General features: G+C 36.1%; 1 protein-coding gene across 17 annotated transcripts in view; it reads left to right on the top strand.

The window, feature by feature from the left end:
• FOXP2 (forkhead box P2) overlaps positions 1-24,128 on the top strand; it is a 555,034-nt gene that overhangs the window by 244,813 nt on the left and 286,093 nt on the right. For 3 of the 17 annotated variants that reach the window (XM_077856068.1, XM_077856067.1, XM_077856071.1), the window contains one exon: positions 10,079-10,134. The exons of the other annotated variants lie outside the window; for them this stretch is intronic. The gene's annotated coding sequence lies outside the window, so the exon portion shown is untranslated. The remainder of the gene's footprint in view (positions 1-10,078; positions 10,135-24,128) is intronic. 17 annotated transcript variants of the gene reach the window in all.

Here is a 24,128-nt window from a genome sequence, read left to right as displayed (position 1 = left end):
GCTGTTTGAGGTTTATTTCAAAAGCTTCACGTCTAATCTCATTAGAATACCTATGGGTACAAATGTTATTTTTCCCTTGTGTGTTCTAAACGTAGAGTAAATGATAGATCATAATTAATGTACTAAAAAGGCACATTTTGCCTTTGTTTTTATTTTACGATGCATAGTTCACCTAAACCTAACAAATATGCATTCATTTTCTTTTCCTTTTTGTTTTGTTTTTGTGTTAACTAAATAGCCTGCACTTATATATATAGAAGGGGAAGGTGCATGTTTGTCACTGAATCTGCCAGCTTTAAACAAATCAAAACAAAAAGAATCTTTCCCTAATAGTCTTGCAACATATTTGAAGCACAGCCCGTTGTTTGTTTAGGAAGATGAACAGAATATGTGTTATGAAATTTCTCAGCAGCAGTAGTTATACATTTTCAGTTGATAGACTTTTAAGCTGTCACATCTTTATTTTCTTTTCCTGGCAACAATTATTGCGTCATGAAATGAAGATAATTGTAATTTTGTTTTGTCTTAGATGCCATTTATAAGATATGTTATACATATTATTACCTCTCATTCCTATTAGATTTTTTTTTAAGCAAAATTAGAGTTTAGTTGATTCAGGGGAATTATACTACTGCCTTTAAAGCATTATTAGCATTTTGTTAAGATTGGATATTAAAGAATTCAAATGACCAGGTCTGTTATTAGAGTAGAGAAACAAATTTGACTTAACTATTTTGATTTTTTTTCCTTTTCTTCCAATACGTAGAGCATTTACTCTGTGCACAGGCTAACTTACAATATATGTGTGTCTTTATGTATGTGTGTTTTACATATTTAAACAAATACTTTTAGATAATAGGATTTACAAATATGGTTCAAAAATTTTGAACTCCTATGCCTCTGGGAGCCAAACAAAGCCCACAAAGGAAAAAAATAGACTTTTGCCAAGAAATTATGAAGTGATGGAGGCAGACAAAACTGGAGATTATAGGCTTCTTTTGTAGATTATTCAGATTCAGTTGTTTTAAAATACCCTGTGTAAAAATAAATAAAATAAATACCCTGGGTACTGTACTTATTGAGGGAAACACATTGGTAGACTGAATTTGGTCTTTGGGATACCAGTTGGAAACTTCTAAAAAAAAAAAAAAACCCATCTTTTCTATATACCATCCTTCGGGGTTTTCTGCCACGGAGGAATCACTCGTGTGCCCCTCCAATCTGATGCTTCTGATTGAGGAGTGTACCAGGAGTTGTCAGTATAAGTATTAGTAGGTTACTAAATATTCTAGTCTGTGTAATAGAGCTACAAACTATAAACCAATCAAACAGTATCTTAAAATTAGTGCTTTGGAATAACCACAGTTATAGCTCTCTGCCGTCATAGTTCTTTGCATTATTGAAAGCCATTTCTATGGAGTCCCAAGTACAGAATTTTCTATTCTTACAACCAACAGACACACCCATCTACTGTTCTCTGGTCCTCACTGATGCCCTGATTTTGTAATGCCATTGCTCTCAAGCCAGCATTTCCTTTCTAAAATCATGGAACATCACCTCCTTCTAGTGAAGACAAGAATATCTTCGTAAAAGATGACGAAAGCATCACTATAATACAATTGCCATTTATAGAAATGCACGTTATATATGTGCAATCCTAAACATAACTGATGAAAATTTTTAAAAAAATTTTGTCCTGGCTTTGTATAATGAAAAATATCTGGTTTTCTTTAAAATTAAGCATTACATTGAAACTGGTGAAATGACACATTTGTTTGGGCCTAAGGGCAAGTACTATTCCAGTTTTTATAACTGTTAGTAAAACATCTGTCTGATTTTAAAAGCTGAAAGGCATGCTAATTATTTTCTTTAATTTTTAATTATTATTTTTAGTTGCAATGATACCCTCACTAGTCTGAAGTGACTTATGAAACCTGTTTTATTTACAGTATAAATTTCTAATTGAACTAAATTATACACATTGGCTAGTACTCCATGGCATATAGAATTTGAAAACAAAATTGGATCCTCTGTACAGAACAAGAGAACACAAAATGGTGACACCTTAAAAATCAGACTGATGTACGTGGCTTTGTTTCTGAAACCAAACGAATGTCTCCACCCTTAACATGCATCATTTGAAGAGAGTGCCATTTTAAGAATGTAAATAACTTTAGATAGTGTGTAATCACTGTGAAGAACAGCATTGCAATTTTAACATCTAACGTGTAGGTCATTTTAGGGGCCACACTGATCATGGTCAGAGCCTCAAGCATGGTGTTGGCCCGAAAAAGGGGGGCAGAATGGTAGGTGTGAAACCCCTCTACCATTTAGAAAGAATCTTTTGTCTCTCCGGGGACTCATGAGGAAGGTTGCCCAGACTTGCCAGGAGGTCCAGCTTGGTGGCTAGAGAAGAAGCACACATGGCTTCAACAGGGGTGCATTCCGCCAGTCGCTGCTGTCTGGGTAGCATCGTGCCAACAGTACACGACGTGCCAATAAACGGGGCTCCGACGCGTCTTGCTGACTAGACTACTGTCACCAACATTGCAGCTACCTATTGCTGTGTTAAGAAAACACCTGAAAGCTTGTAGCTTAAAATAATGATCACTTCTGTTGTTGCTGTTGTTTGTGTATCTATGGTTTTGGCAGGGCTCCCCTGGAAGGCTTGTCTCTGTTCCCTGTGCCTTTCCGTTGGGCCTGCTAGACTGAACCTGCGTGGTCAGGCCACAGAAGGAGGTTCACTCACAGGGCTGGCCACTTGGTTCTGGCTGGAGGCTTGGAGTTTAGCCAGGGCTGTCAGCTGAGTGCTTTGGTTCCTCTTTGCTGAGTTGCTTGGGCTTCCTCATAGCTTGGCAACAAGTCTTCCAAAGAGTGTTCCCAGGAGGAAACTGCAAGGCCAAGAGGCTCCCCTGGACGTCCAAGAATATCACTTCCATCACATTCTATTTGCCTAACAAGTCACTAAGGCCGGGCCATTTCTAAAGGGAGAATTAGATCCGATCTCACAATGGGAGGACTAGACAAGAATTTGTTGCCATTTTTAACCTACCACAGCAAAGAGGTGAATTGTGGTATGGGCGCTTCTGGCCCAGGCAGAGGAGCCGTTCACATGCTGAGAGTCCTACACAGTCCACTCGGGACAGGCTTCCTGATTATAAATGCTGGCACTTCCACCAATGACCTCTAACATATAGTTAGTATACACCATGGCCAGGCAACTATATGGGCGTTATATAAAATTACAATATCCCATCAGTTCTTTCAAGTGGATGATGATATTATCTGAGACACAGAGAGGTTCAGTTACTTGCCCAGGGTTCATAGCTAGTTGTTAGCAAATCAAAGGTTCAGAAGCAAACTACAGTTTGCTACAGTTGATACTCTTAACCACCATATAATATAATTTCATATGAGATGGTTCGTCTGTGTCTTCTACTTTTGACCAGCAGGCTAAGAAAACACTACTTACTCTGTTTCACCTGAGCCACGTATGAAATGACTTCATTGAATGCAGAAGTCTGGGAACTTAAGAGTTTCTCTAAGAAAAAAAAAAAAATCATCCTTTGAAAGCAGCAGAGACTAAGAAGTCCCATGAAGATGGAGTCCTGTGTTGAGAGCACAGTTTACAAGTAGAAACCAGATCCACCATGTGTTGAAAAAGGAAGTCATAGGGCGCTAGAGGACTTGGGATGGGGGCTGAACAAGGATGTGGGTCAGCACCTGAGTCAGAAGAAGTATCTGAACCATAGTTGAGAAGTGCTAAGGTTAGAGTCAGGAAAGCATTAACAAGAGTCAGATCTGAAGACAGAACTATAAACCAAAGAATGATTAGTGAGATGAAAAGCTCTATTGACTTTGTAAACTTTGAGTATTCTCCTTCCTTAATCCCTGCCTCTTGTGAAGCTACCTACACCCATCTAGGATTTTTCTCCTGCTGTTTATCTAATCTGAAATCTGTTGTTGTTAGGCTCCCCCAGGCACTACAGTTTGCCCCTGAACTGAACATTTCTGCAGCACTGACAGCTGAAACCATGTTTACTAGCACCTTCTTATTTTCCCCTTTCTGCTGACAGTAGGCTAGTCTGGCTTGTGCACTGCCAGAAACAGAACACAAAGGCCCGGATAGACAGCTTGATGCTTTGTATAATGTCTCTGTCCTTAATGACTGCCATAATAGCCAAAATAATCAATAAGCTATTTTAATAGTTACTAAGTTATAACAAAAACTTATCAGAATAGTTTTTATCCATATGGTTCTGATATATAGAAATTTTGCATCCTTTTATTTAAATCTCTGTCAACTGATTTCCAAAGGATTGTAAGTGCATTAAATAGTATTACATGTGTGTGTGTGTATCTATATATACATATAGATAGATATACACACATATAGATTACTTTCATTATGCTGTTAATTGCTTCTCTTCCGTGTCATTCATTAATTGTCTCTATGTTTGCCAAAAAATCATAGTCAAAGAATTCTATTTCTCTTCTCATTTCTATTAAAAACTCAAAGGTGTATCCTAATGAAAAACATTTGGAAAAAAAAAAAAAGAAAAACATTTGGCTTGAGGTTGTCAGTATATCACACATTATGAGAATAAAGAAAAAGTGTTTAATATTCTGATTAAAACCAATTATACTAGATCTATTAATGAGATTGAGTTGTACTTGTTCTAAATTCAAACTATTGGAAAGAATGATGTTGTGTTTTGTATCATTCCCACTTTGCGCTATAGAAATTTGATTAAGTTTTATGTCAGTCTCAGACTGATTTTTCTACTTTTGACTTTTCTTTATTACCCTGTACTCTTCCTAGTATGTGAATCTACTGACCCTTTAGATGTATTCTCATTAGGTGTACTTGTATGGTTCATTAAAGTATCCTTAGACAGATAGGGATCACACAGGTATGCAATGTCCAATCCTTCTCTGAAGCAAAGGAGTCGTGCCCCAGTGGCTTTAGGGGCATTCACTTGTCATGCAGTTGGCTTTTGGCCAAAGAGATGAACAAATTAGTAGACTGTACCTGTGTTGGCCCTGTTCCTAGTCTCATTTATGTAATTGATGTCTGGTGGCCTCATTATGGATCATTAGCATATCAACGTGGTGTCTGAGCCTGGCAAAGTGCTGCTTGTTGTCAGGCATTAGCAATGTGCCATAACATATAAAGCAAGAGAACTTGGACATTCTAACTGGATCATTGGGAAAACAAGATGGGAGCATAAGAGGCTCATATACAGTAACTCTTGTGTTCCCTTGAGTTCCCTTGTGTTTGAACTAGTTAATAACAAGCTTGGATTTATATTAGATTTTTTAAAAATATTTATTTATTTATTTAGGAGAGAGAGAGAGAGAGAGAGAGAGAGAGAGAGAGACAGGAGGAGGGAGAAGCAGGCTCTATGCAGGGAGCCCGAAGCGGGACTCAATCCTGGGACTCCAGGATCGTGCCCTGGGCCAAAGGCAGGCGCCAAACCACTGAGCCACCCAGGGATCCCCTAGATTTTTTTTTTTATAAAAGGAAAGATACTTGTTTTGTTAATAATGATACTCTAAATATGTGGTCCCTTTAAATGTTTCAGGTTCCTTCACATTAATTTCATTTTCATTGCTTTTATGTCTAATCAATGTACATATTTGTTAATACCTATGGCCAAGAGTAATTTTTATCTTAAATAGAATGGATTTTTAAACCAAAGAATTTGCATATTTAGAAATGGTTTTTTATTTTAGTGAAATAATTAAGTGTAAGAATTGACTGTCTGAGATCCCTGGGTGGCGCAGCGGTTTGGCGCCTGCCTTTGGCCCAGGGCGCGATCCTGGAGACCCGGGATCGAATCCCACATCGGGCTCCCGGTGCATGGAGCCTGCTTCTCCCTCTGCCTGTGTCTCTGAGCCTCTCTCTCTCTCTCTGTGACTATCATAAATAAATAAAAATTAAAAAAAAAAAGAATTGACTGTCTTACATTACTTCAGAAGAATCCTAGGTTATTATATAGCCAACCTAAAATACAAGCTTGAGATTCTCTATTCTGGAATTGTTCTCAGGAAGTGTCATTAGATTACCAGCTGTTTATGATACGAAACAAAAGAGTGTTAGAGATACTTCTTATCCACTTAGTACTTCTAATTTAAGGTAGATGATATAGACAGGGATGTTATTGTAACATTTACTACCATAAATGTAGAATAAAAATAAATTAAATTATTTTAAGAAGTAAAAGAAACATATGCAGATAAATTATACTTGATGCAAAGGATATATGTTTTTAGAAGTGGAAAAATAAACCTTGCTTCTAGAGTTCTATTTGTTACAACCCACAACCTGCCACATAATTTCTCATAAGTAAAAGTTACCATAGTGTAAGTGGCTTTTTTCTTCGGAGAGTAAATATTTTGTCATTTCTAACCCCAGTGCCCCAGGTCTAGTATGTAGTAAGTACTAAATTAACATGTGAGTACCAAATGAATGAATAAAATCCACACTCTTTTAAAAATATTTATTTGAGAGAGAGAGCAGGAACAGGGAAGGGGCAGAGGGAGAGGAAGAAACAGAGCAGGAAGCCAGACCCAGGATCCATCCCAGGACCCTGGGATCATGACCTGAGCCAAAGGCAGATGCTTCACTGACTGAGCCACCCAGTCCCCCTCAGTTTTTAAAATATAAAATGCCAGTGTTTTTATCTAATTACCAAAGTGAGAATATATTTATTGTGAAACAAATACTGAAAAAAAAAAAGAAAATAGAAATCATTGGTAATATCTACTGTTCACGTATTGTTAAAAAGAGTATTCTTTGAATCTATGTATTTATAGTTTTTAAAAATTAAAATATTGTGGTTCTCTAAATAATTGATTAACTAGCTTTTGTCATCTAATTTCGAACATTTTTCCAAACTCTTTAAATATTCTATACCTCATTTTCTTCTTGGTACCCAACAGTTACTATCATATATTGTATCCTAAATGGATGCCAAAATGAATTCTCTATTAAGTCCTAAACAAATACTTTATTTATTTTCTGAGGTAGGCATTATTTCTGTTTTAGCAATATAGAATATTGAGATTCAGAAAGATGGATACTTACGAAGGTGAAACAAGTACTAACAGAGGAAAGATTTGACATGAAGGGCCTGACTCCCACGTGCATACCTTGAACCACCATGATGTATCACCACCCAATACAAATGCAAATTTGCTTATATAGTACTCCGTATTGACTTTTAGATGTTCCATTCTTTTACTATTACTGCATGGAGGCTTGTCTGAAGACAAAAAGGGGAGAAAAGAAAGGAATGAACGAGGGACAAGTGGAAACCTTCAGGGGTGATGGATATTCATTAGCTTGATTGTGTCATTAGTTTCAGAAGTTCATACCTTCCTTGAATTATGTTGGGGTTACATCCCAACAAGCCCATCGTAAATTGAAAATATTCTAGGTTAAAATGCATTTATTACACCTAAGCTACTGAGCATTATTCCTTAGCCTAGCTTACCTTCAGCATGCTCAGAACACTTACTTTAGCCTACAGTTGGGCAAAATTATCTAACAAAAAACCTATTATATAATAGTGTTGAATATCTCATGTAATTTATTGACTACTGTACCGAAAGTGAGAAACAGAATGATTTATGGGTACAGAACTGTTTTGAGTGTATTGTTTACCCTTGCGATCCTGTGGCTATGGCTCACTGCTGCTACCTGTCATCACGAGAAAATAATTATCGAACTGCATATCACAGCCTGGGAAAAGATCAAAATACAAAATTTGAAGTATAGTTTCTACTGAATGCATATCACTTTTGCCCTATCATAAAGTTGAAAATCATTAAGTCGAACCATCATAAGTTGGGAACTGTCTTTATAGACATATGTTGAAACTCAGAAAACTGTAGCCTTGATATGTAGTTTGATAGGAATAAACAGAGGTATGTAAACAAAGCTATAAAACAATGTTGGAAAAGAAAACCACACTGAGATAACGTTCCTGTGTAAAGAATTGACTGTGTCTATGATTATTTCCTTCATAAAATTCTTGAAGAGTTTTTTTTTTGGGGGGGGGGAATCAAAGTTATTCATTAATTTTTGGTTTTTTTTAAAGATTTATTTATTTATTTATGAGACCGAGAGAGAGAGAGAGAGAGAGAGAGAGAGAGAGGTAGAGACATAGGCAGAGGGAGAAGCAGACTCCATGCCGGGAGCCCAATGCAGGACTCAATCCCGAGACTCCAGGATCGTGCCCTGGGCCAAAGGCAGGCGCCAAACCCCGCTGAGCCACCCAGGGATCCCCCAATTTTAGTATTTTTATATGCATACAAATGTCCACCAGAAATGTGTGAAGGCACACTTTTCCCATGAGTGTATCAAATACTTGTTTTAAAATAAGAATAACAATTACATAGTGAGATTTACTGTATATCATATATTCTACTAAGTGCTTCATTATCTCCTTTCATCTTCATGTCACCAATTTAGATGAGGGATAAAAGACAAACAGTCAAAAAGATTCCACAGCTTGACCATGGTAATACAACTAGTAAACAGTAGATGAAGGATATAAATAGTAGAGGAAGGATATGTTCCCCAGGCAACGTAGCTATACTGTCCTGTTCTCTACTCTCACAAATGTGATGTACTCACTAAACCCTTATATTTTTTTACACAACTTCTTGAAAAGCTGTGGCCAAAGGATGAAGGGAAGTGCCAAAAGAATACATAATGAGATGACTACATAAATTTTCATCCAAACTTATATGTACCCTTATGTATTTGAAAAATGGTGCTATTAATAATTAAACTGGTGCCACAAGTGTAAAGAGAACATCACTGGACAAACTGGGAAGAGAAAAAGTGGGGAAAGCCATGCAGTTTTAAATACTATTTTAAATATATTTTTAAAAGTTTACTTAGTTATTTTTAGAGAGAGCGAGCAAGCAGGGGGAAGGGCAGGGAGAGAGAATCTTGAGCAAACTCTCAAGTGTGGCACCCAATGCAGGGCCTTATCTCAAGACCCTGAGCTCATGACCTGAACTGTAATCAAGAGACACTTAATCAAGTGAGCCACCCAGATGCCCTTTTTAAATACTTTAAATATTACCAATATACTCTATGCAGGTATATTTCATTTACACAGTGGCCCTTGAGATATTTGTGGTCAGTTTCCCCCAAAGAATTCAGATACAGACTGGTTGGTTCATTCAGAAGAGCATGTGACTCTTAATCTCAGGGTCTTGAGTTCAAGCCTCATAGGTGTAGAGATTACCAAAAGAAATTTAAAAAATAAAAAGAATATAGATGCTCTGAGAAGTTCTGGGGCAACTTCTCACAAAATTAGTGACTAGAATTAGCCAATTCCATCCAATTCCAAAGTCCATCATTACTCTTACTAGCTTTTTTTCCATGTATAAATAAAATAAGGTTGATTTGCTCTCAAAAAGCAAATAATGAAAGTAAATTCTAAGAGTTCTCATCACAAGGAAACATTGTTTTCCTTTTTTTAAATGTGTTTATTTTCATTGAGGTAAAATTGGTATATACCATTGTATAAATTTCAGATATATAACATTATAATTTGACATCTGTATACACTACAAAGTGATTACCATCAGAAGACTAGTTACCATTCAATACCGTGCTATTGATTACCTCCACTCATTTCACCCACTCTCCGACCCCTTTCTTCTCTGATAATCATCAACCTGCTCTCTGTATCTGTGAGTTTTTGATACTCTTTTGTTTGTTTTAGATTCTGCATACAAGTGAAATCATATGTTGTCTTCCGCTGTCTTATTTCACGTAGCATAATATTCTCAAGGTTCATCGATGTTGTCATAAATGGAAAGATTTTGTTCTTTATGGCTGAGTAGCAGTCCATTGTATATAATATATTCTCTTTATCTATTCACCCATCAATGGATGCTTAAGTTGTTTCCATATCTTAGCTATTGTAAATAATGCTTCAATGACCATAAGGGTGCATGTATCTTTTTGAATTAGTGTTTTCATATTCTTTGCTTAAATACCCAGAAATGGAATAACTAGATCATATGGTAAGTCTATTCTTAATTTTTTCAGGACTCTTCATACTGTTTTCCATAGTGGATGCACCAATTTGCTTGCCCACCAATCGTGTATGTATACATTCTCTCCACATCCTCTCCAACATTTGTTATTTCTTGCTTTTTTTTTATTATTAGAATGATAATAGCCATTATAACAGGTACAAAGTGATATTCCATTGTAGTTTTGATTTGCATTTCCCTAATAATTAGCAATGAATATCTTTTCACTGCCTATTGGCCATGTCTACCTCTTCTTTGGAAAAAATGTCTGTTCAGACTCTCTGCCCATTTAAAAGATTTTTTTAATTCTTCAGTTGTATAAGTTCTTTATATATTTTGGCTATTAACCTTTTATTGAATATATGATTTGTAAATATCTTTTCCCAGTCAGTAGATTGCCTTTTATTCTGATGATAGTTTACTTCACTGTGCAGAAGCTTTTTAGTTTGAGAGAGTCCCATTTGTTAATTTTTGTTACTGTTTCTCTTGCCTTTGGAGTCAGACTCACTACATATCACTAAGATTGATGTTTTTTCTAGAAATTTTATGGTCTAGGGTCATCCATTCAAGTGTTTAATCTATTTTGAGTTAATTTTTATGCACAATCTAGGACAGTGGTCTAGTTTCATTTTTTTGCATGTAGCTGTCCAATTTTCCCAGCACCATTTATTAAAACAACTGTTGTGTATTCTTGCTTCTGTTATCATAAATTAATTGTCTCTATACATGTGGGTTTATTCCTGGGCCCTCAGTTCTTTTCCACTGATTTACATGTCTATTATTTTAATACCATACTGTTTTGAGTACTTATAGCTTTGTGGTATAGTTTGAAATCTGACAGTGTGATACTTTTGGCTTTGTTCTTTTCAAGACTGCTTTGTCTTTTCAGGATCTTTAGTAGTTCCCTACACATTTCAGAATTCTTTGTTCTAGTTCTGTGAATAAGGTCTTTGGAATTCTGGTAGGAATTGTATTGAATTTGTAGATTATTTTGGTTTTGATATAAATTTTTACAAATCATGAGCACAGGATATCTCTCCATTTATTCGTGTCTTCAGTTTCTTCCATCAGGGCCTAATAGTTTTCAGAGTACAGGTCTTAAACCTTCTTGGCTAAGTTTATTCCTCAGTATTTTATTCTTTTTGATGCAATAGTAAATGGCATTGTTTTCTTAATTTCTCCTGATAGTTTGTTATTAGTGTATAGAAATTTCACATATTTTGCATATTGATTTTGTTTCTTGTCATTTTATTGAATGTGTTTATTCTAATATGTTTTTTTTGGTGGAGACTTTAAAGGTTTCTTTTTTTCCTTCAAAAAAAATTTTTTTTTAATAGTAGGCAGTCAATAGTGCCAATAGTGCGATATTGGTTTCAAGTAAGGTTTTTTTATACATAGCATGTCATCTGCAAATAGTGATATATTTACTTCTTCCTTTTCAACTTGGATGCTTTTTATTTCTTTTTCTTGCCTTAATGCTGTGGCTATGACTTCCAAGAGTATGTTAAATAAAAGTGATGATAGTAGGTATTATTGTCTTGTTCCTAATTTTAGAAGAAAAACTTTCCATTTTCCACCATTGAGTGGGATGTTAGATGTGGGTTTGTCATATATGGCCTTTATTATGTTGAGGTTAGGTTCTCTCTGTACCCACCTTATTGAGAATTTTTTATCATAAATTGGTTTTGACTTTTGTTTTTTCTGCTTCTGTTGAGATGCTATTATGATTTTTATCCTTTATTTTGTTTTTGTGGTGTATCATGTTGATTGACTTGTGGATATTAAACTGTCCTGCATCCTTGCAATAAATCCCATTTGATCATGGTATATGATTCTTTTCTGTATTGTATTATTAAATTCAATTTGCTAGTATGTTTGATAATTTTTGCATCTGTGTTCATTAAGGATATTGGCCTATAATTTTCTTCTCTTTCTCTCTCTCCCTCTCTCTGTTTTTGTGATATTCTTATCTAGTTTTGGTATCAGGATCAGGGTAATGCTGGTCAGATAAAATGAGTTTGGAATAATCCTTCCTCTTTAACTTTTTGAATATTTTAGAAGGATAGATATGAAGTCTTCTTTGAACATTTGGTAGAATTCACCAATGAAACTGTCTAGTTTTAGAATTTTGTTTAGAATTACTGATTCAATCTTTTTACTGGAAATTGATCTATTCGAATTTTCTTCATGATTCAGACTTGGAAGACTGTGTATTTGTAGGAATTTATTCATTTCTTCTAATTTGCCCAAAGTGTTGTTATATAATTATTTATAGTAGTTTCTTATGATTTTTTGTATTTCTGTGGTATCATTTGTAACTTCTCTTTCATTTCTATTTTTTATTTATTTGAGCCCTCTCTCTCTTTAAAGATTTTACTTACTTATTTGAGATAGAGCAGGAGATAGAGAAAGAGAGTGAGCATGAGTGGGAGGTGGGGCATAGGAGCAAGGAGAAGCAGGCTCTTCAGTGAGCAGGGAGCCCAATGTGGGTCTCAATCTCAGGACACTGGGATCATGACCTGAACTGAAGGCAGATACTTAGATGACTCAGCCACCCAGTCACCCAAGCCCTCACTCTTTTTCTCGTTTAGTCTAACTCTAAAGGCTTGTCAATTTTTTTTACCTGTTCAAAGAACCAACTCTTAGTTTCATTGATCTTTTCTGTTGTTTGCTTAGTCTTTATTTCATTTTTTTCCTTTCTGATTTTTGTTATTTCCTTCCTTCAGCTAACTTTGGGCTTTATTTTTTCTTCTTTTTTAGTTCCTTTGTGTTATAAGTTAGATTGTGATTTTTCTTCTTTCTTGTGGTATACCTATATTGCTCTTCACTTCCTTCTTCGACCTGCTTTTGATGTATTCCATAGATTTCAGTATGTTGTATTTCTGTACTCATTTGTTGCTAGCTTTTTCCCCCCCATGATTTCTTCAGTGATCCATTGGTTGTTCAGTATCATGTTGTTTAATTTCCACACTTTTGTGTGTTCTCCAGTTTTTTTTCCTTGTAATTGACTTCTAATTTCATACCATACAGTCAGAAAAGATGCTTGATGTGATTCTGATCTTCTTGAATTGAAGCAAGACTTGTTTTGTGGCCTAATAGGTGATCTGTTTTAGAAGATGTTCCATGTGTATTTAAGAAGACTCGGAATGCTTCCACTTTTGGATGGATGTTCTATATATATCTAATAAGTCCATCTGGTTTAATGAATTGCGTAAAGCTAATATTACCTTGTTTTCTGTATGGATGATTATCCAATGTTGTAAGTAGGGTGATGAAGTCCTCTACTATTATTATATTTCTATCAGTTTCTCCCTTTATGTCCATTAATATTTGCTTTATATATTTTGGTGCATCTATGTTGGGTGCATAGATATTTATAAATATTATGTCTTCTTGTTGGATTGACCCCTTTATCATTATGTCTTTTATTATAGCCTTTTTATTAAGTCGTTTGCTAATATTAGTATAGCTATGCCAGCTTTCTTTGCATTTTCATTTGCATGGAATATTTTTCTCCATTTCTTTACTTACAGTTTTTGTCCTTATGTCTGCAGTGAATCCTTTGTATATAACCTAAAGATGGATTTTTTTTTTTAGCCACCCTGTGTCTTTTAATTAGAGAATTTAGCACAGTTATATTTAAAGTAATTATTGGTAGGTATGTACTCATTGACATTTTGTTATTTTCTGGCTGTTTCTGAACATTTTCTCTGTTAATTTCTTCTTCTTCCCTTATGGTGTGATAGCTTTCTTCAGCATTATATTTACATATCTTTCTCATTTTCTTTTGCACTTACTATAAGTTTTTGCTTAATGTTTACTGTAAGATTCATATATAACTTCCTAGGTATATAATGGTTAGTTTTAGTTGATAGGAACTTAAATTTGAACAAAAATTACATTTTAACACTCTCTTCCTCATATATATATATATTTTTTTTTTTAAGATTTTATTTGTTTATGAGAGAGAGAGAGAGAGAGAGAGAGAGAGGCAGAGACACAGGCAGAGGGAGAAGCAGGCTCCACACAGGGAGCCTGATGTGGGACTCAATCCTGGGACTCCAGGATTATGCTTGGGCCAAAGGTAGGTGTTAATCTGTTGAGCCACCCAGGGATCCCTCACTTTCATATTTTTGATGTCACATTTTGCATCTTTTTATTTTATGCAGCTCTTAACTAACCATTTTAGTTTTAGTTAACTTTACAACTTTTATTGTTCAGCCTTCATAGCTCCTTTATAAGTAATTGATCCAATATCTTTGCTATATATTTACCTTTTCCAGTAAAATTTTTATGTTCATATATTTTCTTGATATTAATTAGTACCATTATTTTCAATTTAAATAAGTCCCTTTAACTCTCTTATAAGGCCAGTTTAGTGGTGATTAACCCTGTAGTTTTGCATATCTGGAAAACTCTTAATTTCTCCTTCAATTCTGAGTGATAACTTTGCAGGGTAGAAAATTCTTGGATTTTTTCTTTTTATTTTATGAGACAATGGATATTAGCTGAACCTATTGTGCTAATCATTTTTGCAATATATAAATCAAACCATTATGTTGTATTTCTTAAACTTTTAAAGTGATATATTTCTCAATAAAACTGGGGGTAAGAGAAAGCAAATAATTGTCATAAATTGTGAAGGAAAAGAGTAGACATTATGCTAAGATTATGATCTTAGCATGATTAAGTTAATTATATGGATCTTGTAAATTTTTTTTTTTTTACTCTTTCTTTTATATATCAGTTACAAGTGAATTTATTTTTTAACTGGCATTCAAGGTTTTATCCATGTAATCTGTGTACATCTGTGTATCATGCTGGCATGGAATCAGAATCAAACAATATTCAATGTTACAGAAAAACAGAGCTACAGAACAGTATTTAATCCAGTGGCTCTCAAATACAATCTGTAGATAAACGCCACCATGATTAAGTGGCTTGTGATAAAAACAAAAATTTCAAAGGGAATGTTCTTTTGATCATCATCTCTCTTTCTTGGAAAAATAATAGTTGGCATCCTAGTACTCTTCCTAGTTTTGTCTTGTCCTGTCTTTTCTTTTTCTTCTTTCTTTCTTTGTGCTTTTCCTCCTCCTCCTGTTTTTCCACCTCCTCCTCCTCCTAGAAATGTATAAGTCGTTGAATTCAATATGCTGGCATGCTCCAGTCAAAGTCAATCCCCTTTTCTTACAGAAGAAAAAAGTGGACCATTGATATATTAAACTTGTCAGAGTACCCAACTGTTGCTTTTTCTTGCATGCCTACCATATGTGAGGCACTGGGCTAGGTAGTTTTTATACTTTGTTCATTTATGTTTTACAATATCCATATAAGATAATTATTCTTATATCCATTACATTTGAGAAAACTGAAGTTAAGAAAAGTTCAAATGGCTTACCCAAAAAAGCATGGAATATAAGTGGCCCAACTCAGAGTTCAAGCTTAGAACTGTAGAAGCATGATTTCTTCCCCTCCAGTGCCTCAAAGAGGCTGTGTTATCTCCTCATTCACTCATCTTCCCATTTTCCTCAGTTTTTTCATGTTATCTACATTTCCTTATACACAATTTTAGGTTTAGACAACAATTAAATTAGTAATATTGCACTATTTTCATTTAACATTTCACAATCCTCAACAGAACAATTAGTCCAGAAAATAAAATTATACATAGTATATAGCCCTTTTGTTTACCAGGAAAATTTTGATGTTAAAAAATGCTGTTAAAATAACATTTTCAGAGCAAGCAGTTCATAAATTTAAGGTGATCAGCTATTCAAGCTTCATAAGTCACAGAAATTTCTAATAAAAATATTAAGACATTCTCCTGAAAATTGTTATATTATTAATTTGTTATATTATGCTTTAAGGCACAATAAAGTAAAACTTCATTAATTCTCCCTCAGAGAGAGAAGTTCAAAATAATGTGGGATTTAAGGCAATCACTATTTTTAAAATTATTATTCATAAGAGACACAGAGGGAGAGGCAGAGACATAGGCAGAGCGAGAAGCAGACTCCTCAAGGAGACCCCGATACAGGACTTGATATCCGGACCTGGGATCATGCCCTGTGCCAAACGCAGATGCTCAACCACTGAGCCACCCAGATGTCCCCACTTAGCATTTCCTAAGTGCTTATTTGTGTTCCTTAAATGAATCAGGACAATACCTTAATGTTTATTGGATGTTTACAATGAGAAAAATGGTCAACCAGAGGCTGTGAAGTACAAAGATCATATGATAAAGTTTGTTCTTTGAAGAGGCTTATATTTTAATAAGAAGGGAAAAGATATACATGGTACTTTGTCAAGTAGAGTTAAGAGATTCCAGTGGCCTTCTCTTTTGGGACTCATTATTTACTATTTTGACTTGTAATTATTTGTGTACCGTGGTTTATCTCCGCTACCACACTGTAACTTCTTGTTTGAAGTGATTTTACCTTATCCTTATTTATAATTCTCAGTAGCATCTGAGGCAATATATCACACAATGAGTAGCCCATAAATAGCTTCGGGATAAATAATGCATAAAACACTAAGAATACTAAGATATCTGTATATCTTGTGGTTTTTCTTGTTTCTTCAGATAGACCTGTATTACTCTGAACTTCTTCTATATCTCTTCTGCCCAGATGCATAGAACTGGTAGCAGGTGCTATGGAATCCATAGGGATTGGGTTGCTCAGGAGAGTTTCCACAGAATAGAGATTAGTTGAATGAAAATGTGAAAAAAGAACTGCAGAGAAATTGGGGGGGCACATTCCAAGCAGGTGGAAAAGCAGGTAAGATGTTTATAAGTTACATTTTTTATTACATTAAGCAGAAAAGTTATATTGTATACTTAGTGGGCACTGCAGACTTCTAGGATGGTATGATTTTTGTAGAAAAATACTGGTGAAGATTGAAACTAGAGTATAGGTCTTACCTATCAGCCAAATAGGAAGCCTATAATGTCAGTTTATATATTATCATTAATAAATATCAAAGTAATTCCAGCCTTATGACAGAAGCTGTGTCATTGATTATTTGGAAGAAAATACATTGTTTTTCATAAATAAATGTATTTCTTTCTCTTCTTTTGCTCTTTTCCGCCCAGAGAGTATAAATCTATGATTTAGAGCCTGGGCTCTGTAGCTAATCTGCCTTGCTGCAAATCCTCTTTCAGGCCCTTACTGTAGGAACTTGGTTAAGTTACTGAATAGCCAGAATATAAGGTCTACTCATGTCACAGAGGCACAAAATAACAGGGGCTAATTACAGTATATTAGTTTCCTTTTTCATAAAAGTCCAGCTTGGTATAGTGGCTGTTTTAGTTATATTCTTATATGACAAACTGCCACAAAACTTTAGGGGCTTAAAAAAAGCTCTTGACTCAAGGGTCTGGAATTTGAGCAAGGCTCAGTGAAGAAGGCTCATCTCTGCTGCATATCATATCAGCTGAGCTGACTCAAGTGGTTCTTGAGCATTCAAGATGTGCTAAATGATATGTCTCATGCCTTTGTGCTGGCTGCAGCTGCAGCCACTTGATTCTCCTGCATGTGACCTCACTCTCTTCATGTGGTCTCTCATTTGGTAGTCCAGCCCAAGCTTCTTGATGTGGGGACCAGCTTCCACGAAGGTGCCAACAGAGGCTGCAAGGCCTCTTAAGGTCGAGCCCAAAAGTCACAATGTCATTTCTGTTGCATTCTATTGGCTAACATAGGTTACAGCCCAGATATAAAGGGAGGAAAAATACCTTTGGATGAGAGAGATGGCAGAGTCAGTGCAAAAGGACTTGTAGAATGGGAGGAATTCTTGGAGCTATTTTTGGAAATAATCTATCAAAATGAACCTGCTCTGTGAGGTCTTGAGGAGCCCAGACTACCTTTTCATCTTGCTCTGCCATTTCTGGTGTAGCCCTCCTTTATGTGGTCCAAGATGACTCATCACCATATTCTCTTTCCAGCCAAAAGGCAAGGAAAAGCACCGTGAGGTAGATATTGTCTTCCTTGTCATGAATACAGCCAGGATTTAGGTCTTTGTCACAAGGCCTACCTAATCAGAGGCCTGAAAGTGAAGTCTTGTTCTGGATGGCCAGAAGACACTGGACAATTGAGGATTCTATTTCCATGAGAGGAAAAAGGAAGGTGGATGTTAAGGGACAGTTTATAATCTCTGTGACTGTTACACAGCTGCTTTGTGTGTGAAATGGGGGTGATAGATAGCTGCACCTGCTTCATAGGGCTGTTGTGAAGGTTAATGCACAGTATGTGCGAGAATGTAGCCCAGTGTCTTAGGATAAACGTTAGCCATCACTGTTCTTTTGGTTTAAAGTCACAGAATTCCTACCACCTTCTAGGCTCTAGGTTCTGGACTCTAGATGTAGGGGTGGGGGGTTCATCAGATATTTTTTCACACCTGGAAGACTAAAGCTCTCCTGAGGAAGACATACTTAAAAACAAATAATTGCAGCAGGAGGTGAGTGGTCGGATAGAAATGTGGCTAAAGACCTTTGGAGATGGATAACAGGGGTGCAGTAAAGCCCAAGATTTCAGAAAGGAGCTAACACTTAAGTTTGACTGTGAAAATTGAGTCAGAAATGACTTACTTCAGAGGCACTGAAGACTGTGGCATATTTAGGAAATGGTCATGAGACTGATTATCCCCAACTCATAGAAGCTGGATACATTGTGAGAAATGACCTTGAAAAGGGAACATAGGCTCAAATTGTGAAGGGCCTTGTGTTTGATATCCATCAATTTGGGAATAATGTAACCTCTCCTAATTCTCAATTACTTCTGAATATTGGGATAATAAGAGCATAGAATCATCATGCAGATTAAGGGACAATATAAAGTGCTTAACACCAGTGCCAGACACATTTTAAGCCCCCAAATAAGCATTAGCACTGGCTAAGCTATAATAATAATAAAATAATAATAATAATAATAATAATAATTACAGAAGAGAAAAAAAACAAATTTGAGATATTTAGAAGATACACTTAGTTAATATTTAAAAGAGTGATAGATGGTGACATTACTTTGGGATTTCCAGTCATTAATAGATATGAAATTCAAAGTGGACTGGAAAACAAGTGCAGTATTACAAATATGGAGTTGGAGACACTTTCAAAATATCCAGTGAGCAATAGGTATAAGGACTATGTTGAAAATCTTTGTCTGGGCTTTGGACAAAAGGTCAGAGTTAGAAATAAAGAGCTGCCAGGAGTGGCATCTCCCTCTTAGAAGTGGAATGAGTTTGGCCATCTGGGGGGATAAATAGAAAATAGGTCCAAGAAAAATGAGAGAGGAATGATTGCTTTCTCCACCTAGCCTTCAAAAGTTCATTCTAGCTATCGTGACTTGAGGGCACGCGTCCGTGCTGATAGCATGAGAGAAACTAGTGGCATTAATTCTATTGGAGATACATGGTCCTGTCCCCTGCCACATAAACCCAGGGCGTATCTCCATAATATAGTTAGAATAAGGACATATCCTTTCCCTCTGACTGGACAGTGGGCAGGTGACTCCTGGAGCTTCAGGGTTCTAGCGAAGGTTGAGAAAGCCACGGGGTCGCTTGGCTGTCGCAATGATCTCTTTAGAAGCTTTTTTATGCCCCTTGGAAACATTCTCCTCAATGCAGCCCTACTGATTAGTTCAAAAAACAAAAATCTGATTATGACTTAAAATCATTTAAAGAGGTCCCACTGACCTGGGCCTGAGGAAGAAAGCCCCTGCCTACTTCACTGACATTTACTCAACTTTCTTTCACAGCCAGCAGATGGACTTCTCTAGCAACTAGTTGTGCCATCCTCCTTTTGCCCAACGCTTCCTTTGTCTAGGGTCCTCTCTAGACAATGACCCTCTCCCCGTAGCCCTTACAGCTCGTCTTTCTGAGTGCAGCGTGGGCCTCTCTTCCTCCAGAAAGCTTTCCCTGACTACCCAGACTCAGTCAGGTCCTCTTGACTAGATGCACGCACAGTCTTCGTGGTATTCAGCTGAATTATGACTGAAGTTCTGCTTGTGCAGGTAATAGTTGGATAACTCTTTTCTTCACACCACTGAAGGTTTAGCTCTTCAACAGCAGAGAAAAGTCTGTCTTATCTACTAATGAGGCTTGAATCACTCCTGCCTCCACCTCTAACACGAGACAGACTGAGGAGTAGACATAGGAGTCAGAGGGTCCAAATAACAGCTCTTCTAATGCTAAATCTTGTTTGGAGATCTCAGCCAGACCTGCGGTCCAAATTAGGCTTCCTGCTCATTCTCTCAGAATTGAACCTATTTACCCAAACGTTAGAAGAAAAAAGGGATAACGTAGGCCTCTCTGCTCTAGCTCTGCTAGCTATGAGAGAGTTCCTCGTTTAGGATCGGTGCTTACAAGCCATTGCTTGTTGCCTTTTGAATTTTTTCTCTTTTAACCAATGTCTTCTTACTTCAGATAAGGCTTTCTAACCTCCCTAATCAAGTGCACAGTAATTACTTATGGTTTCTCCTTTATGCTGCTTTCCCTGAACATAACACACGGCATAACAAACAGTCCTTTAAGGTTTCTTAAAGGTTTTACTACAAACAGCAAAGAGGAAAATTATAAGAGGTAGAAAACTTTCTCTCTTACCCCCCTGCTTTCTGGAGGTAAAGCTTTTTAAGCTTTAGGGTTTTTTTTTTTTTTCTTACTTTATAATGAAGAGCAAAAAGCACAAAAATATACTAACCATGGGATTTGTTTACCAAATGCAGGACATCCTGGAATTGGGAGGAAGACTAGATTCAGGCCACCCAAGGTCACATAGGTCCTTACAGCTACTTCAGGAGCTGAGAGCTCCCCCTGGACCACTGCAGTTTTGTGAAAGGAACCAGGGAGTGTGGCCAGGGGCCAGGAAGAGCTGTAGCAACTACCCTGTGGTCCTTCTTCTCTTTCACTTCTGCTGGTTTAGCTTTGAGAATGCCACGCTGACCTAGATTTAGGGTTCATAAGTGGGGAGAATCCTGGGAAAGAATGCTAATCCTGGGCAGCAATCAATTGATAGATGCAAGAGGAAGAAGAACAGAATAATCTCCAGACTGTTTGGGGCTCAGGATCCTCAGGCTATTTCTGAGTATATGTGTATCAGGGCATTTTGTTTATCTGAGAAACTTCCTATTATAATAGGAATTATTCAGTAACATTTTAAGTTATTTAGTATGTTTTCATATGACAAAATACATACTTACTGCTGAAATATTTGAAAAATGCAGGAAAGTATAATAAGGAAATATTAATCACACATAATCATATCCCCTATCTCTTCTCCCAAATGTGCTTTTTGATTTTACATCTAACATGATTAAAATAGATTGTGAGCAACTTAACCTTATCAGAAAAATTACTCAGAGAAACAGTTTTCCCAGTCTTCTGTAACAGAAGTATTTATTGTCACAGGTAGTTAATTTTTATATGAATTTAACTTCAAAAGTTAAATGCTATATAAACATAGATAAGAACACATAAATATGTTAAACCCCAGATATCCTCTAAGATAAGAGGTTCCTCCCTAGTTCTGTTTATTCATTCATTCGGTTATTCAATCAATCTCTTGTTTATTCATCCTATAAAAAATATTATCCACATGGGCTTTGAAAACACCTATATTAGAGCAAATAGAGTTGTTTCATATAAAAGGTATGTTAATCTTCAAGTTTTTCACCAGAGTATTGGACATTTGGTTAAAAAGTATTCTCTTCTCTTGAGGAAATTATATTCCATTTCCACCCTGACATACCACGCAGTCCAATGCTGATGTCATTTCATTGTAAGCAGCGACTGTGGGTCAATTCTAAGTTGTTAAGAATTTCCTTCTTTTCCCAATGGGATACACATGATTGCTGTTGGGAAATGGTTTGAAATCAGATTTAATCTTTTGTTTAAGTTTTTTTTTTTTTTTTTAATAGGATGAAGGAGATTTGAACCAGTAAAAGTGTATTTTTTACTGTGTGTTGAACAACAGAATTTTGGCTAAGATGTAAGCTTTCAAGAAAAGTTAACAAACTCTAGATACCCAAAACATTGTCAGTGGGTAAACAGAAAAAGGTTATAAACTTTTGTAGAGTTCATGAAAATATTGCAAGAAAAGGTTCTTGTAAATTATTATAAAATGCAGCATTTCTTAAGAGTATCCTGGTGTGGTTTCTTAGGTGACAGACAAGGTAAACTAATTAATCGAAAATTTGTTGGCATAGTGCTGTTGAAAAAAAATAGATATGGGGCGGTTTGGGGAAAAGGAGAGAATGAATTAGAGCACTATCAGAACAGTAAAAGATTTTGAAAGTCAGAGAGACCTGTCACAGTAGAATTGCTTCCTTCCAATATTCTGTTTCAACTGTATTTTTAAATTTCACCTTAAGTTTTCAATCATGGAGTTCTCAATATTAAATGCTTATATTTTAATATATAACTTGACAGGGAAAGGTGCAAGATTAATGCCATTGATATACAAAGTGAGTTAAAACAAGGCTTGACAAGAGGTTTACGTTGGCCAACTGGTTTTTCAAATCTCCTAGGTCATATTTATTTCACCTCAACTTCCTTAAAGAGTTTCCTTTCAGTTTTAAAGCAGGTGTCCTTCTCATACTCTCACCAGATTTGGCAGCTGGGCCTCCATTACCCAGTGGTGAATTATAAAATGAGCCTCACCACTGTGACTACACATCACAGTCCTGTTAATGTTTCTGTAAAAATGGCAGTTTGTGTCATCTGACAATTTACTATTTAGTCTAGTGAGGAAGCTGTCTTTCTTATTGTTGTTTTTTCCCTAAGAATTTTGCATTTTAAAGCCAGAGGCCTTCTTGGGAAGTAGGGTTACTGAAATTTCTAGGAGTTTAAATTCAATGACCCCATTTCCTTGCCACAATTGTGGAATTTCCTCGTTACATCTTTCTTGCTGTTAAAAAAAAAAAAAAATTGGACTTCTTATTACAAGCTGTAGTTCTGATAGTCACATTTCAGAATTTATAATATTGTGGCTCCACAAATTTGGTAAAAAACAAAACAAAACAGAAACAACATACTTTTAGAGAGATAGAAAGGAGATCATCATGATGTCTCTTGGATTTTATCCATAGGCAGTAGCTTGTTATTTTTTCTTTCCAAGACTCTTAACAAGCTGATGTTTAGATTTAGGGAATGCATAGCCTAGAGAAAAAGTAGTAAGAAAACATATATTGGAAATGTTATAAAGTACTAGATTCATCAAAGAAAAATAGATGGAAATTGTCAGTGATTTTATAGTAACTTCATTGGCTTGTAGTCACTAAGGCCAAATTTTGCCACACAGCTTATAGGGATGCATTAGTAAAAAAAAAAAAAAAAGGGATGTATAAAGATATATAAAATAAAATGGTGTAATCTTGTATACTAGAAATGAAAGTAGGGGGATCCCTGGGTGGCTCAGCAGTTTAGCGCCTGCCTTTGGCCCAGGTGGCAGTCCTGGAGTCCCGGGATCGAGTCCCACGTCGGGCTCCCGGCATGGAGCCTGCTTCTCCTTCCTCTTGTGTCTCTGCCTCTCTCTCTCTCTCTCTCTCTAATCAATTAATCAATCAATAAATAAATCTTTAAAAAAAAGAAAGTAGAAGATGAAGGTCAATAAAATATAACAGAGTGCTGCAATGACCATTAGATTTGGGCTGCAGATTTGGTTATGCCATATTTCCTATATCATCTGTCTATGACCGGCTTTTCCTGAGTAATATGGTAAACACTGACCACCATGTCATGGCTAGAGTGGATATGAACGTGCTTACCTAAGCCTGTTTATTTGCATATGTCCTGATGGAATCTAGACAGCATTCCAAAGTACAACTCAGTAAAACTAACTTTACAGCAGACCCAGATAACTTGGCCCATTTATGCAGTTTTCTGAAGACTCCTAAGAAACAATCTCAGGATTTCTGGAAGAATGAATGAATTGCTTCTCTCAACAAGATTCTAGATGAGAGTTAGGCCCCACAAATATGAAGGGTACTGGAGTTCAATGAACGTTTATTCTGAGTTTTTTTTTTTTTTTTTTTTAAAGATTTTATTTATTTGAGAGAGAGAGAGAGAGCGCA

This window comes from Canis aureus, chromosome 18, assembly GCF_053574225.1.
Source record: "Canis aureus isolate CA01 chromosome 18, VMU_Caureus_v.1.0, whole genome shotgun sequence".
Classification (NCBI taxonomy): Eukaryota; Metazoa; Chordata; class Mammalia; order Carnivora; family Canidae; genus Canis; species Canis aureus.
The sequence above is the reverse complement of the archived record's forward strand: the minus strand, read 5'-3'. Positions and strand labels throughout refer to the sequence as shown.